Consider the following 18,121-nt stretch of genomic DNA (forward strand, 5'->3'; position numbering starts at 1 on the left):
GCTTGCTAAAGTCAACCAAGGGTGGCTTTCAAAACTCTAAGGCCCTGGTTACTCAAGAGGTGAGTTGGTGGAGCACAACTCATCCTCCTCCAAGCTGTCAGGTACTGCCAGATTTGTAGTTTTGCCCTATTTTTTGCTCGAAATACTTTGTATGGTGCGTTTTGTTGCTATTAATTGGTGAGTTACACCATTTGGGACTTATAAGTTGTCATGGAATGAATTTAGATCGTGAAGGGTGTATGTGAGTTGGATTTTTCCAAGTTTTTTATGGTCACCTACTTGCTGGAGTTTTTCTGTGTATTGAGAAGAATTTTTTGGATAGAGTGTACTCCCCATTTGGTTTTGGTCTCATCCTCATTTTCTATGTGGGTTCCTACATTATGTGAGAGGTCGGAGGAAGAGGCCATGGGCCACCACAAGGGAATGACGGGGATAAATTCAGTTGTGATCACTATGAGAAATTTGGGGCACACTAGAGAGAGATGTTGGATGCTTTATGGCTGTCCTCCTGGTATGCATGGCAGCAGAAGAGGGGGAGCCATAGTACACATTATGATGGTTGAGGTTGAACCTATGGGATATCTATCTAGACTATAAACAGACACCAGTTCTCTCACTTTGGATGATATTGAAGCGTTTCGCAAGGTTATGTCAAATCTGGATAGCTCTTCTTCTACACCTGCAGTACAAGATTCCTCAGCTTCCACCTTACAGACCTCTACATCTGTTTCTTCCATTGCCTCTTCGTGAGTTATTGACTCTGGAGCCATTGACCATATGACTTGCATATCTCAGTGTTATGATTACTACTCTATCTGTTTTGTAACAAAAAGGTTAGGGTCACTGATGGTTCTCTTTTTTGTCTCTGGTATGGGTAATGTACATGTGGTTGATCTGGCACATACTAGAAAAGAGAAGTTTTAAGTTTCTCAATTAAGAAGCATTATATAGATATGCTCAACGTAGCTGAGATGAGGATGTTGAGATGGATGTGTGGTAAAACTAGGAAAGATAAAGTAAAGAATGATCATATTAGAGATGATTTGGGAGCAACTCCGATACATGATAAGCTATGAAAAAGTCATTTGAGGTAGCATGGTCATGTTCAATAGAGGCCTTTGAATGCTCCAGTAAAGAGGAGTGATTTGATTTATATTGAAGGAGTTAAAAGAGCCAGGGGAAGACCTAAAATAACTATAGGAGAAGTGGTGAGAAAAGGTATACATAGTTTAGACCTTGTATCAACTATGACTTCGAATAGAGCTGATTGGAAGGTAAGGATCCATGTATCCAACCCCATTTAGTTGGGATAAGGTTGACTTGTTTTATTGTATTCTTTGTATTTTGCATGTCATCTTGCTTCTGAGGCCCATCCAAACTGAAACTATTCACCAAAACTTTGACATTTGAGTCAAAATTTCAAACCAAGATTCTAACAAGAAAGAGAATGGTGGAAAGGAATTTCAGAAATTGATCATTTACCTTAAGGAATTTCAGAAATTGATCATTTACCTTAAGAATTAAGATAGTGAGCTGTCCTCTTCCTCCGTAATTTGAGATGGTATCTGCTATTCAGGTAAAAACTCAAAACACTGGCTTTCCAGTATATTCAAAGCTTTCCCTGTGTCTTCTTAAACTGCATGCGGTCTATGAACTCCGTAGAAACAGATTTACTCATGTGAACAAAGTGCTACCTTTTCACCAAAAAAAACCAAAGTGCTACCTCAGCCCAACCAAGCTTCCAGCCAAAGAACAACCGTTATCCCACATAAGAATGCCCGAACGTGTCCAGGCGTGATGCCCAAGACATGCAACGACATTAAAGCCATTAATGTATCTTAGAAACCCCTTAGAAACTACTACTGGAACCCACTTTGCTAAGAAGATGCTACCATGCTTTAAAAGGAAACCAGTAGCGCACAGATTTGATTCCTTAAATACGAACACACTTACAGCTACCCCCAAAGCGACGGAGAGGGTGAAAATTCAGGCTTACAGCCTTACAGATTCCTTGAGAGCGACTTAGAAGAACTTTTTCCTTAATTCACCCCCACCCAAAAAAAAATATTTTTTTACTGAAAAGCTCCGACATTTATTTCCATATCGGAAGGCTACTAAAAATAGAAACCTTCTGAAAAAGGTAACCACTAATTTGGCGTGAATTTTCCAGAATCCAGAGCACAAACGCGTAAGCAGAGCCAGAAGAAGTAAGACAAGTAAACAAGGAAGATTAACAAAATCATACGAGTACTCATCTAGTAACCGTCACAGACTCACAATGCCGTGAATCCGAAGAAATCGTGACCCAATTTGAAAGCAAAGTCCAACTAGTCAACACCAGAAGTTCAACTAAACCACTGAAGAAACCCTAACAGGCTACTAAAACAGAAAGATAACACTTCAGTACCAAGAATTACCATAAATTTCGGAATGATGCTTCGAAGAGGTCCGCTCTGGTCTACGAACACTATTATTCCTGACTTCAGTAGAACCCCACATAGAGCTTCAGAGAAACAGAGATGAACTGTGCTGACTGCCGTGAGACCAGCCTGAATCCGACTAAACGAATACTTCGGTAGTTTGGTTTATATAGACAGTGAGCAAGGAAAGAGAGTGCAAGGGAGAGGGAACGTCAGCATTCTGACGATCAAATGATGGCCTGACGGTGGACACGGAGTGTAACTAAAGCCGACTTAGGCGAGGACAATTGGATCATGTGAGCACGAGGCTATGGAACCGAACCGTCAAACGCATAGTTTTTTTACAAAATTATTGAAACTGTCCGGCATAAGGAAACCGAAGCGCCATACGCTCATAGTTTTTTTTTTTTTTTAAGAGAAAAAAATATCAGAGACATAAAAAATCTATAGTAATTACTGAAACTATAAACTGTCTATCCCTATTTGGAAAATTATCTCCTCCCGTTCCTTAGTCCTTATCCGGCCCAGTTTCTGGTTCCTCTAATAGGGGGTGGTGGATCTCACCTAAACAGAATGTTCAGGCAGGGGTAAAGTGATCATTTCAACTTTCTTGTTAGAAGAATTGCAGAACTAGGCCAGGCAAAGACTATAAATTGTCTATCCCTATTATCCACATTAAGAATTACTTTTCGGGAAAAAATAAAAAAACATTAAGACTATGATTGGTATGTATTTTTGGAATGCACTCCATACCAATTTTGCATTCTTAGGTCATAAAAATAGTTGTTTTCATCGTGTGTGTGTGTGTGTGTGTGTGTGAATGGAAAATCGACCTGAAATGTATTACAAGAATGCATACCAAACGTAGCCTAAGGATTATAGTTTGCATCCATCTTAATAATAAGTTTCATAATTCTACTTTTAAGAATCCTTTTGCTTGTGCCGGGCCTTAGATGCCAACATATCCTCTATATAATCATAGCTCAGAGAGACAATCTTGATAGTAGAGCCAGTAGTCTAATCATAGCTATCATCACAAATGAAAACGGGATGATCGATCAATAGAAAACAAAGCTTGGTAATCATATCGAAACCACTAAGATTTTAAACACATAAGAGGAATTGAGAGATTACGAAGAGTAGGAATAAATTCGTTATAAATAGAAAACGATGACCCTATGCAAAACTTTCTACAAACCAATTTCAAGATCGGTAAAACTTTAGATATTTTGTTCCAAATTATGGTTCCCTTCTTTTGAACAAATTGTTGATCTAAGAGAGGAGGTAAGGAAATACCGAGCCTTCAAAACATGGACCCCATAAATCCTGAGGCCTAGACAAAAGCCTCCAAGCTAACGTGACCAAAAGGGCTTTATTATGGATAGTACATCCCCTAAAGCCCATATCACCTAAGTTTTAAGGTAAAGACAACACAACTCAAGATATGGGTGACCAACCCATATGACCATCATGATTCTGTTGGGTGACGGGGATTGACCCATCGATCGGGGTAGCATTCTTACCTGTAGCCTCGCTCATGCAAGACCTTCATGTGATCTTAGTCCTTATACAGTCAATCCTTCCCACCACTATAATGAAGTGTTCCCGTCAATACAACGATCTCCACAAACACTAAGGATTTCTCAAATCATAATTCAACCTCACACACTTAAAGGGAGGAGGAGGTTGATTGCAAAAGATAATAGGAGAGAACCCAAGATGGAGGGAGTGGATGATTGAGATTAAAATCTCAACCTCCCAACCTTGCCTAAACTTTTTTTGGCAACAAGTGATTTCGCACTTACTAATTTTGATGTCAATCACCTCTTCTCCCAAAAATTCATACCAGATTCTAAATCCAATATGGCATGAAATAATCCTAATTGGATTCCAAATCCAATATTGAAGATAAATATTCTCTTCCACATCATCTTTCCAATATTTTTTTATTAAGAAATTTGGAAAGATCTCATCATCTTTCATCGTCTTTCTAATCTTGATGCGAGATCTCATCTCTCATCAAGATCCCCATCAAATGACTGAAAATCCATATCATCCATAATCCATAATATATGTGCTGTCTGTATGAGTTAAAATCGAAAGCAATCATATTGACATACACATATCATCATACATACATACATCGCCACACATACATCACATGTATATATTCTCAAAATTTACATTACATGTAAACAATAAATATACATTGCATTGCATTAATTTAGGAAAAATATTCATTGCATGATTTTAAAGCATACATTCACATGTAATTAATTATACAATAATCTTAATAGTTAAACAAACATCACATGTTAATAATTAACTATAGTGGTTATGGGATGCATCGAAATCAAATTGACTTTGCATCTCATTCAAATCTATTTGATTCCATGATGGGTGTGAATAACGTAGTCTCATTAGTTATTCCCACTCAACTTAGTAAGTTTATATCTAAAATAGCAATTACATTAAAAATAATGAAATAAAAATAAACCATAAAAATTCAGGTCGTTTCATGCAAGCGATCAACACCTTCAGTCATCATCTCTAATTATCTCATGATCATCGCCATGTTTTCTTGTTCATCATCTCATAATTAAATAAAATAAAATCATAGGTATATTATACATTCTCTTACGTAAAAAAAACCTCGGAACGTAATATTGATCCTTTAAATTTTCATTTATGCTGAAAATAACATTTATTAAACCATACTTTAATTAACTAACATATAGTTAACTAACCAATGTTATCTCATAAACAAATGAATATCTCATGTTCTTGCAATTTCCCATGCTCCCAAACATTACCTTAGTTTTAAATCACATTAAAAATAAAGTTTCTAGTGCCCTTGATCTGATGGGCCCACAAAGGTTTATAACAAAAATACATACATATTAATATTGTGCTTAATTGGAATGCTTAACTTCCCAAGTACAAGCCCATTTGGGCATTATATAATAAACAATATGCAAAGCCCATTAACACTTAGCTCAATCTGGGGATTGACATGCATTAAGCCCAATAATGTACAATACAAAGTCCAGCCCATAAAAAATAAGCCGATTTGGGTTTTTAACAATTTAGACCCATAGACGGTTTTTATCAATTTCCATGCCCATCCCATTAGCAACATAAAATACAGCCCAATACTTGTAAAACTTGACAGATGCCCAATCGGGCTTAAATATCTTAAGCCCATCTGGTCTCCCATGTATTAAGTCTACAAAGGGCCACCTCAAAAGACCAAAATTAAAGCCTATCTGGGCTCTTGGACATAACTCAACTTAAGGGCAATAGAAGTCCATTCGGACTCATAAGAGGTAAAGCACAAAATGAATTAACATGAGCCAACCCAATACCCAAAGAAAACTTCACTAAAGTCTATATGGGCTTAATAAGTCCATACCCCATCACTTAAAATAAGAGGGGCATAATAGACTATTGAACCCTACCCAACATTTTCTTCTTCCTATTTCCCTAGCCACCAACCTACAAACACATTATAGTAATTTTCATTTTTTTTATTGAAGAACATCCTTAACCATGGTGGTTGCCGCCAGCGTGAGTCAGGAGGAGAGGGCACAAGGACCAGGTGCATGTAGTTGCGGCCGATTAAGATTAGTAATAAAAATTGATGCAAGCCCATCCAGTATCATAAAATAATTGAAGCCCAACCGATGCCGAAACTTAGATAAAACCAACTCAACTCAACTCCAAGACCATCGGAACAAAAGAGAACCAACTCAAGATCAACAAGAGCCTTGCTAGTAGAGAATCTTTACAATGCCTCTTGAGCTACCTTAGTGGATTGATGATGTGGAAAGCTTCTTAGTGGATAATGATGTGACACTCACTTTCAAAATATATTTGGCTAAATTCTTCTCCTCTTGAGTCTTCTCTTGAAGATAACAACAAAACTCTTCAAAATAATAACTAAGGCACTTTGAAACAAAAAGCAGGACATTGTACTTATTGCTTGGAACAACGAACAAGAAAGTGAAGAAAAAGTTCTAGAGTTTTCCTAAATCAATAAGTAATCTCAACACCGTTGGAACCTCGTTTGAATCAAGGGCTAAGATATCGTATGAATTTGTAGAATTTCTTTTGCTTTGCCTATAAAGGGCTTACCTATCTTGTTTTTAATAGAGTGAATTTGATGAATGAAAATTGCTTTGAACATTTCTTAGAATCATGTTAAATTCTCTCATTTCAACCTAGAATTCCTTGAAGAAGTTTCTCTTGTTCTTAGAAGAGTAGAAGTTTTGTTCTTCACCTACATCATGGAAGATTTGTAGGCCACATTTGAAGTTGATTTGCATCATAGAAGATGTAAATCACTTTGCGCTTCACTCCATCCAAGTTATTTTCTTATTCTTGTACTTGTCGTCATTTCTAGCACAATTTCAGATATTCTCCACTGAGAACATGAAGAACCTTTCTTGATCAAAGTTGTATCTTCGTAAGTCCTTGTTAAGTAAGCTTTGGAATCAAGTCATTACGACCTATATTAACAAGTTATCCTCATTTACTGAGATCGCATGTTTTTTAAAATTGGGTAAAGTACACGTACCCCCCTATAATGCACCAAATATTCCTCGTACCCTTCTAAGCGTCTGAAAAGTCCACGTACCACCCCTCAATATTCCACGTACCACCCTTGCTTTACACCCCTAATGCCAGATAGGTCCAAACTGTTAAGTACCACCGTTAAGTGCTAAAAACTTGACCATTTTACCCTTTGTTCCATTTTTATAAATTTGAAAAGACTTAATTACCCTCACGTAGGTATTGCCCTAAACTAATTGGAAAAGACCATTTTACCCTTTGTTATATTTTTATAAATATGAAAAGACCTAATTACCCTCACTTATGTATTGCCCTAACCTAATTGGAAAAGACCATTTTACCCCTAACTATTTGTTCTTAAAAACCAACCCAACCCAACCCAACCTAATATTACCGTTGCATACCCAGTGGAGAGAGAAACGAAAAGCTTGGGAGGAGAACCTGCTGCTCCAGCGTGGCGTCCAACTCCCTGCTCCCTGCTCTGGCCACTTTCTTCCTTCTCCGGCGACGATCTAGGCTTGCAGGTAACTTCTTCTCAGCTTCTCCTTCTTCTACTTCTTCTATGCTCTTTCTTCTCTGCTCCTTCTCTGTCTCTGCTTCTGCTTCTGCTTCGACTCACATTCCCTTCTCTGTTTCTTCTTCTGCTTCGTCTCTGTTCCTTCTTCTAGTTCTTATCTGCTCCATCGTTCTCTGCTCCTTCTTCTCCTTCTTCTGATTTCCTTGTTGAACCTAAAACAAGTGATTGATCCTAGCGACTCCATCAAATTAAAACGATTGATTCTGCAGCCTGAATTGAATCGAACGCTACTCATTTTGGATTTCGAATTGGGGTTTTATGTAACTGATAGATCCTAAAACGAACATGGTGATTGTCCATCATAGGACCTAGATGGGAGCTTTGAGATCTCCTTGACACTTCCAATAGCTGTCTAGAGTTGCCTTTAAGCCAAATATGATGGGATCTAGTTCCTTGGACAAAATGGTTCCCTCTCTGGAAAAAATACATTTTCCCACTGTCACCAATCATCTACCCTGCCACTCAGTCTTTGCCTTTTGAGGTTTGCTGCTGGAGTATCAAACTCATCCAACTGCTGCTTCACCATCCCATTGAGTGGCATCAAAGTTGATGATAGCATTATATATCCCCCAAAAAGAAAAAAGTTAATGAATAAGATGTACATCTACATGTAAAATTTAGCTTATCACAAAAAAAAGCATGCTTAATTGTTCCAAATAGCACTTGTATATATGTTCCAACAAAACATGAATTACTTGACACAAGTTGATCAATTAATGTAGAAAACAAAGGTCACGTAGATGAGTCAACTCTGAGGATACTAAATGTGATAGTTGAAAGCTCTGCGAGCTTAAAGCTTGATCAAGTGACTGACACTTGGTTGATGCAGGGGACATAATCAACAAGGGCTGAATGTCTTTTGGTCGGAATTTGGATCAATCTATGATCTAGTTCATTGCCTTAATTAGATTTTGGTTTTAAAATAGTACTTTGTAATTTAACCCTTAGGGGTATGTTGGCAGTTCTTGTTGTGTTCAAGATTCATTTCAGGTTGTTCTTTTAGTTCAGAGTCAATCCTCCTTGGGTCCACTTGGTCAAAAGCCTTGAGTTTCTTCAAGGAGATCTAGAATGCCTAGTAAGAGGATCTGTGATTCTACTGTTATTTCCCACATTCCTAAAATTTTGTCATGTCCTTCGTTTTTGGATCCCTGCATTTAAATCTCCTTCCACTAACCCTTGAAGTGATTTCTTTTAAACTTTACCATCCTTTTGAGCTTTTAAAGAAATGGGTACTCTCTGCAAAAAATCCTCTCCTTCAAAACGTTCTGTCTTTATCATTTCCTTAATTTAATATGGAAGAATCAACTTACTTTGATGCCTATTTCTTGCAGGGAAAATGTCTGGTAGTACTAGTAGTGTGAATGATCGGAACCATGATGGCTACCTCAAGTATGTTAGCAAGAATTGTCATATCTGTGGTAGATAAACTATAATTAAGGTGTCTGGATCTGAAAAGAACCCAAACAGGCTCTATTACAGTTGCCCAGAGATGATCAGGGAAAATAAATGCAAGGAATTCTTGGAGTGGTGTGAACCCATCACTGAACTCAGAAATAGTTGTGTTTCCACAGCTACACCAGTGGTCAATCAAATTTCTCATGAGTTACCACAATCGGAGGAGATGCGCAGTTTGAAAACTAAAGTGAAACAGTTGGAGAAGTTCAATGCATCACTAATGTATACTGGTCAAGTTGTATTAGTGACTATTGTTGTAGTCTTTATAGGGATGATGACTTACAAAATGATGGTGTAGGGTTAAATTTGGTTGTAATGGTAATTCTACTGTAATGAGAGAACAATGCAATTGAAATGAATTAGGTTTCTTTCTGTTATGGGTATCTATCGATCTTAATCAAAGTGTTTGGAGTTCAAATGGACAACATTTTCCCTAAAACAGGACAATTGTACACCTGTAAATATCACACCATTCAATTCATTGAGTTAAAAGTAGTGTAACTAAGACCTCAACTACTTAACCTTGGATACCAAATAAGACAATCATTCAATATGACAACCATTCATGTTCAAATATCATTCAAACACCTCAAATAAAACATCAAACCCATTGTTTCATCCTCATCAAACAAACCAACTGTTTTAAAATTACAAACCCATATTTCTCATCATCCTAAATAATCCAGTTATGTCAGTCGTACACTAGATAGAAACCCATGTTGAACCAACAACAACTCATCTCCTTAGCATCAAGCACACCAGCAAGCCATCATTTTTATCTTTTGCTCCTCAACTAGCTCCCCAAACTCATCTCCAACACCTGATACATATAAACATAAATGCGTTAGCTCTAAGAAACTAATGTAATGTAACAAAATCACTTAAATTCAAAGTACAATATCATAATGATGCTGTCCAGGGAAACAACACTCAAGAAAACAGCAGTGTTTCTATATTTTCAGTCCTCATTACTGATAACTATAGCAGTCCATTATAGCAGTAATGCTAACATCACATTCATATAGCAGTCCATTACAGCAGTATTGCTAATATATGCATGATATTCTTTGTTAAAAACACCATGGTTTTAATTTTTGGTAATCGTCTTTATTATATGCATGAGCTGCAGTCCCATAGTAGAGCTATTGAGTCTACAAAGCTATTGAATGGGTGTCTTATGAGGCTCTCTATTTCATCTTTCACTTCTCTTAATCATATGCGTGTCTTATGAGGCTCTCTATTTCATTTTTCAGATTCAGAAGTGAAACTTCCATTTTGGCTATTCCAATTCTTAGCCTTTTGTTTGAGGCCTTGTAGCAGCTGATTAATAAGGATCAGCTAGACTCTGCAGCCAAGGATTTTTTTCAAATCAACCCTGGCTCACCCCCAGAATGTTCAGCTCCTCCTTTAATCACATACTCCCAGTATTGTATGTTGCATCTCTAATTTTCCTGGTACTGTTATTTAATTAAGTCAATGCCTGATTGTAATTTATCATTACCACTGTAGCCACATCTCCTTTCTTTCCAGCTTTGGTGTCCTATGTAAAATTCTGTTGCACCTCACTTGTAACAGTATTGTTATCACTCTTATTACATTGTTCTAAATCTTGAACAACTCTTCCTTCATTCTAAACTGATGTTCACTGAACTCACCTGTTATGGCAGTCTAATCCTGCTTGTTTCAATGAGTTTGTCCACTAGCTATAGCTTAGCACCAGGTGCCATGCTTTGCTTATGTTGCTAATTCCTTTTGCCTAAATGGACTTTCTCACAAACCCTCTAACTAATGACACACCTTCAACAAACTAATGTTATCTATGATGCACATGAAACATATTGACTCTTGAAGACAACCATCATAACTTTTTAAGGTCATTGGAGGACAACAAGACTTGTACCACAGACTCATAGATTCCAATAAGTTTCAAAACTATGCACCAAACTAATTTATTAGAAAAATATCTAATAAGACTTAACTGCTATGATTTTTTATGTTTTACAACCAACAAACTTAAAATTTTGGTGAGTAAGGATCATCCAATGTTTCATTGCCAATGGCTCCTGGTTCACCTGCCAATGTCCTTTTTCATTTAAGTATTGTCTTGCCCCTATTTAATGCATACAACTTCCTCCCTCTTTAAGCTAGATGCTTTCATCTTTTGATAGAACAGAAACTAGTATGGTTTTTTTAGGAGAGAAAACAAGCTTGATTTTATGGAAAATAAAACCCACATTTTGAAAACCAAAATGAATTTTTATAGAACAAAACTACACAATTTAAAACTAAAGAGATAAATCAGATTTAGTTTGCTAACTCATCCAAAAAGTAAACATAAGATTGTAATTATTTCAAGATACAGTGGGTACTCTTCAGGATTTGTTTAGTGTCTTATCTGTTCTCTTGTTTTTGCAGATGTAGGGCACGATTAGGAATTTTCAGGTTCATATATAGCCTGAAATTTTGTAGTGGCATGTTAATGAAGGATGGAAAACTACTAGTTTGAGGTCTTTTCTGATTTCCTTTGTGAGCCTGTGTGGTTAATTAAAGAAATCCTGTTTTAGGAACTATCATATTATGAGTCTATTCCCATGTATAGGATGTTTGGAAATTCTCAAACACCAATTGACACTGAAAGAAGCCACCAAAGCAAAGGGGAAAACCAAATTCTCCTCAAATTGAAACTTTAACAGTACAAATGCAGAAGAACTACACAAGAATTGTAATGTTAATTCGAATTCTAAAGTTCAGATCAGCATACCTCCTGAACAAACTTCCTTTCCTTTCCTTTCTTGGAGAACAGTAAAAAAGTGTAGAAGAGAAAGAGAGAGAGAAGATGAAGGGGAGCTCCAAACCTCCCATGACTTCAACAATGGGGAAGATGAAAGGGGGTGACACTAGTTCAGGGAGTTCAATAGTGAAGGGGGTGCCGCTATTTCAGGGAGTTCGATCGTGAAGGGTGCCGCTGGTTCAGGGACTTTGATCGTGAATGAAAGAACACTGCAGGTTCATGGAGTTCGATCGTCAAAGGGGTGCCGCTGGTCAGGGACTTTAATCGTGAAAGGGGTGCCGCTGGTTAGGGACTTCGATCGTGAAAGTGCAAGGGAGATTAGGGTTGAGGGAGGCCGTTCAAGATATGAGAGAAAGGGTAAAATGATCTTTTCCAATTAGTTTAGGGCAATACCTAAGTGAGGGTAATTAAGTCTTTTCAAATTTATAAAAATGGAACAAAGGGTACAATGGTCAAGTTTTTAGCACTTAACGGTGGTACTTAACAGTTTGGACCTATCTGGCATTAGGGGTATAAAGCAGGGGTGGTACGTGGACTTTTCAGACGCTTAGGGGGGTACGAGGAATATTGGGTGCATTATAGGGGGGTACGTGTACTTTACCCTTAAAAAATTCTGTCTAAATTGTGTTTTCTTTTGTTGTTTATTCTATCACTCTCCCGATCCAACTCCAACAACCTATCGTGAGGCTTGCATCATTTGGTATCAGAGATTTGGAAGATATGATGGACAAGATTTCAGTCGATCGTTTCACCTCATATGTCAATTGGAGCACACCTCCTGTATTTGATGAATACTCGAATTAAGAGATCATCGAATACAATATATGTGGAAATGTTGAACTAGATCTGACATCGAATTCACAAAAATTCTGACCACAACATGTTTCTGTTTTTAGAGATTTCTTTGTGAATGGAACGACAAACACGACACCATATCGAGATCCATATTTGGAGGCGTTGCATGTGTGCAGCTAGGGGTGTCAATGGGTCGGTTTGGGCCGGTTTCGGTTCGGGCTTTTCGATTTCGGTGTGACTTTTATAGAAACCGAAACCAAACCATTAAGAAATATTCGGTTTCGGTGCGGTTTTGGTTTTGGTTTTGGTGCGGTTTGGTTTCGTGTCGGTTTCGGTTTATGATAACGGGTTGATATCGGTTTGGATTCGATTTGGTACCGGTTTTATATAACTAGTAAGGTCCGGTTAGTGCTAATTTTTCTTCTCTTTCTCTTTTAAGTACATAAAATATTTCAAATACAATGCATCTTTGTATCCTATGTCCTATGGCCTATGGATACAATTGGTTGGGTAATCACTAACAAAGGATGTGAGATAAAGTGAGAAACTATCACAACACATTTAGGGGGCAATGGGGCATTAGGCATTTACTGATTTACTCATTTATCGGGTTAGGTCGGTTCGGTTTGGGGACCTAACGGTTCGGGCTACCGGTGCACCGTCGGGATAGCCCAAACCAAACAAAACCGTTTGCCTTTCTGGATCCACAAACCAAACCAAACCATTAAGAGTTCGGTCTGGTGTGGTCCGGGCTCGTTCAGGCTGGTTCGGGCCAGTTTCATCTGTTCGGGTTGGGTATTGACACCCCTATGTGCAGCTTTCTTTTCATATTTTTTAAGAGTGTAATGGAAAAGATGGTTGTACACACGTGTCATTACAGCAACACCTTAAGTATGTATGATGATCCAACAACGGCAACGGAGGTGGGAGAAGCAACGGCGGTGTGGAGGTGGGGGAAGCAACGACGGCGACGGAGGTGGAAGCTACGTTAGAGCCGGAGGTGGAAGCATTGTCAGCGACACTAGGGTTGGAAACGGTATTTGCCTAATCACTTGCGCTGAAATCCAATATAGCGCTTAAAAGTTTATAGGGTATTTAGTCAAAAGTTGAGCTCTCGGCCTACCATCCCAGGGAGGTAGAAGAAAACCAAAATATAACCAAGAACGCAGCATTTTCTCTGATCCAACAACTGTTGATGCCAAATTTACCACTATGACCAATATCCATACAAAGAAAGTCAAAGAAATTTTGCTAAATACAACGGGACAAACATTTTACTATCTGTATGTAGATCATGGAAGGAAAAAACATCATAGTTCACCATCAAGTATGCCCTAAGAGTCTCATCTAGAATACACTTAGTACTCTTTGCTTAATAGTATTTGATATTTTATTTCAGGGCCAGTAGGATGAATGCAAGTCATAATCATATCTGACTTAAAGCTTCTTTAGGAGTATCTCTATCACACATTATTAGCTGTGTAGCTTTTGCTCCAGAATCAATATGAATACTAAAATACAGTAATAGCTATTACATGTAAAGTTCTTACATATTTTAATGTAAAAAAAAGAACATAGTAGTCCAATAGAGAACAGTAACTCAAAAACATACATTCTCAATTAACCAACTTCTTCATTGTATTACAAGTACACTTAAAAGAAATGACATTACATCTAGAAAGGATTCTGAAACGACTTGAATTTAACAGGTATTCATGATTGTTGAATAAATTTCTAATACACCCCTGTTTGCCCACCCAAAAAAATTGAAGTAAATCAGACTGCTGAAAAATTTAACATCTATCTAGATATCCACTCGTGGCCAACACCAATTAGTTGGGATAAGGCTATGTTTTTGTTGCTAGATATCCACTCAATTAATACAATCTTAGATATGACTCCATAGCTAGAAACAGGAATACAACTCGTCTACAATATAATATTAACTGCAATCAGTAGTAACTTAGGGTCTGGTCTTACGGAGGGTGCATTAATGCCAGTATCCAATGCCAAGATCCTACTAAGAAAAACAATTTCTCCTACATATAACATCATCTTATCTATAGAGTGGATATAAAATAGAAGATTCAAAGTGATTGTTGAACAAGCACAACAAAACTTTGAATAATATCACACTAATTTGTAATATTAGGTTACCTGTGTGTTGACGTTTCTCTAATTCCAGATTAGGTTCCAAATGAACTTAAAAATCCTGCAAAAAAAGAAAAATTAGAACCTCATTAAAAGAATAAAAAAATAAATAATATTAAATTATGACTTACCCACTAACTACTAAAAACAATATGCAGTGGACATGCATAGGTAGAAGAGGCTGCGGATGAACAGGTGGCACAACAGCGTTGATCACCAATCCAACAAATCTGCAAGATAGAAAATATTAGAAAACTAAAAAAATTACAAAAAAATTAAAAACATGACTACTTACCCACAAGTTACTAAAAAACGGATCAGAACCCCAAGATTCGATAGTAGAGATGAACGTGGGTGAAGAATAGGTGGCTCTGTAGATGATTTGGCATAGCTTTTGGCTTTGGCCCTGCCCCTGGCCCTAGCCTTGGACCTAGGAGGTTTGGTGGCACCGGACAGATCTGAGACAGCTGGGGAGGAAAAGTTGGAGGTGGGGGAAGCAACGACAGCGACGGAGGTGGAAGCTACGTCAGCGTCGGAGGTGGAAGCTACGTCAGCAACCTATCTAAATTGTGCTTTCTTTTGTTATTTATTTTATCACTCTCCCGATCTAAGTCCAGCAACCTATCTTGAGGCTTGCATCATTTGGTATCAGAAATTTGGAGAATATGATGGACAAGGTTTCAGTCGATTGTTTCACCTCATATGTGGATTGGAGCACACCTCCTTTATTTGACGAATACTCAAATGAAGAGATCGTCGAATATAATATATGTGGAAATGTCGAACTAGATCTGACATCGAATTCACAAAAATTTTCACCACAACATGTTTCCGTTTTTAGAGATTTTTTTGTGAATGGAACGACAAACACGACACCATATCGAGATCCATATTTGGAGGCGTTGCATGTGTGCAGCTTTCTTTTCATATTTTTTAAGAGTGTGATGGAAAAGATGGTTATACACACGTGTCATTACAAAAACACCTTAAGTATGTATGATCCATTTTTTAACATTAATAAATACCCATCTATACTTCATTTTGTTCGAAATATAAAGGGTTTTCAAAATAAGTTAAAAATGCTCACTTATCGTTATGTCATTTTCAAAAGTTATTATTATCCATGTGAAATGACAAGATTATCCCTATATTAAATAATTTTTAACAAGGTCTTTTTTTTTTTATTTCTTCACCTGAACCTATCCTAGTCATCTAAAATCTATCTCTATTGATTTTTGTGCCTCAGTTGTACTTCCATGATAATAATCACAATTGCTATGATATGCTTTTTCCGTTTGAACCTTATGTCCATTTGAAATCTAGCTTTGCTGATTGTTGTGCCACTGTTGCACTTTCGTGATAAGGATTACAATTATTACGATCTATTTTTTTTTTCCACCTAAACTTGTCTGAACCATCTAAATTCTATCTCTATTGATTGTAGTGCTACTGTTGAACTTCCAAGATAACGATAACAATTGCTACGATCAGTTTGTCCCACCTGAATCCCTGATCTTAATCATATTAATTTGAAACTCATATTTGTTGATCTTTGTACCTCCATTGCACTTCCATTATAATGATCACAGATGCTTTAACTCGTTTGTCCCTCCTGAATCTTTGAACTTAGCACAAAACCTCATCCTTTTGCAACATCAACCCCAAAATGACCGGCGACAACACACAAGGATTCGGCTCCTCTCCAATGAGGAGCGTGCCCAATGAGCATCCAATGGCTAGGCTGACTGGGCACACACGTTGGGATGTGGGTTTACGCATATCTTGATGAATATAAAAATTTAATCACAATGCAAAGAGCATTACAATTTTTTTGGTGAATTTAATTTATTTTTATATTTTTTGGAATGTAAAAATAGGTGTAAAAAGAGAAAATTACAAAATAAATAGTTATGATCCAAATTGGGCCCCCCCAGAAAAAAAAATCTCTTTGAACACATCACAATGGTTAAACCCAAAATATCTTCTACAGGTTCAGGTTGCATACACTTCCAAAACATTCATAGGGGTAAAAATGCTCAAAATAAAATGATTATGACAGTGAAAATATTATTGGAAATAAAAAATAGTGGGAAACATCTCCCATAAAAATTTTAAAAACATATGAGACTTATACTATTTTTTATATTTTCCACTTAAAACAGGCTTTTTTCACAAAGAAAATACAAATATTAATAAAAAAATTATGAAAAATTTAGATCAGTGTATAAACCTTTTTTGTCCAAAATTACTTTTTGGAATCCACCAAAAGCCACTCCGAGTGTGGTTGCTTCAAATGGCTTAATAAGTGAACAAAGGGTATTTAGGTAATTTTATCTATCTAATAGGGAGGGGTTTTGGAGTATGGTGAATTTAAAATGAAAGAAGGGCGAAAGGGAATCATGTGGTTATTTTTTCATGAATGTTGAGTGTCTCTAAACTTCCAAACGAAGGCCTATTTATAGGCCAAAAACTATTCGATGAAATGATTGAAAGGGCCTTGAGGGCCATCAATGCGGGGGACAAGCAAGGGGTTGGATCGGTGGCAGGATGGCTAGGTGCAAATGCAGCCAAGCCCATGTGGGTGTGGGGCAGGTGGCCTGCTGACAGGTCCAACCATCCTGGATGAGGCAAGATTGTCCTAGATTGGGTCAACCCGGTCTGACTCGGGTATGTCAAGTTTTTTTCTGAAATATTTTTCTTTTTTAATTCCATTTTAAAGGTCCAAATTCAATCGTTAATATCTTTTCATTTGTGTGTCCTATTTTCACGCACCACATATCTTCGTGTAGGTATCAACGCCTACTTTCCATCCGTATGGCATCCATGGCCAAATCCTTCCAAAAAAGTGGTATGAAAATCGAGAAAATCATAGAATGATGTTTTGCGTTGATCAATGCCCAAATGATATCAGAATTATACTAAATTTTCCGTGCAAGCATAATATGACCAAATAAGGTCGGCCAAATGGTTTCAGATCACCTCGGGTGGTCTGGATACCAAGTAACATGGCAGGGGCAAAACGGTTATTTTCACAAAACTTATTGGATTTAGACAAAACTTCACGTACATGGTTAATATGACCAAATAAGTTCATCTGAAGAGTTTTGGACCAACTAGGGTGGTCTGGATATCGAGAAACGTGTTAGGGGCAAAATGGTTATTTTCACAAAAGTGCCATATTTAGATAAAATTTCATGTATGGGTTTAAAATGGTTAAATGAGCCGATCTTAGGGATTTTGGCTCTACTTGGGACAATTTGGATACAAAAAGCAAGGTAAAGATAATTTGGTAATTTTCTACCATTCAGTTACATGGGGAGTCAATCGGGCTTCAATCATCATTGCCACATACTTCCATGG

The sequence above is a fragment of the Telopea speciosissima genome, chromosome 5 (genome assembly GCF_018873765.1).
Source record: "Telopea speciosissima isolate NSW1024214 ecotype Mountain lineage chromosome 5, Tspe_v1, whole genome shotgun sequence".
Classification (NCBI taxonomy): Eukaryota; Viridiplantae; Streptophyta; class Magnoliopsida; order Proteales; family Proteaceae; genus Telopea; species Telopea speciosissima.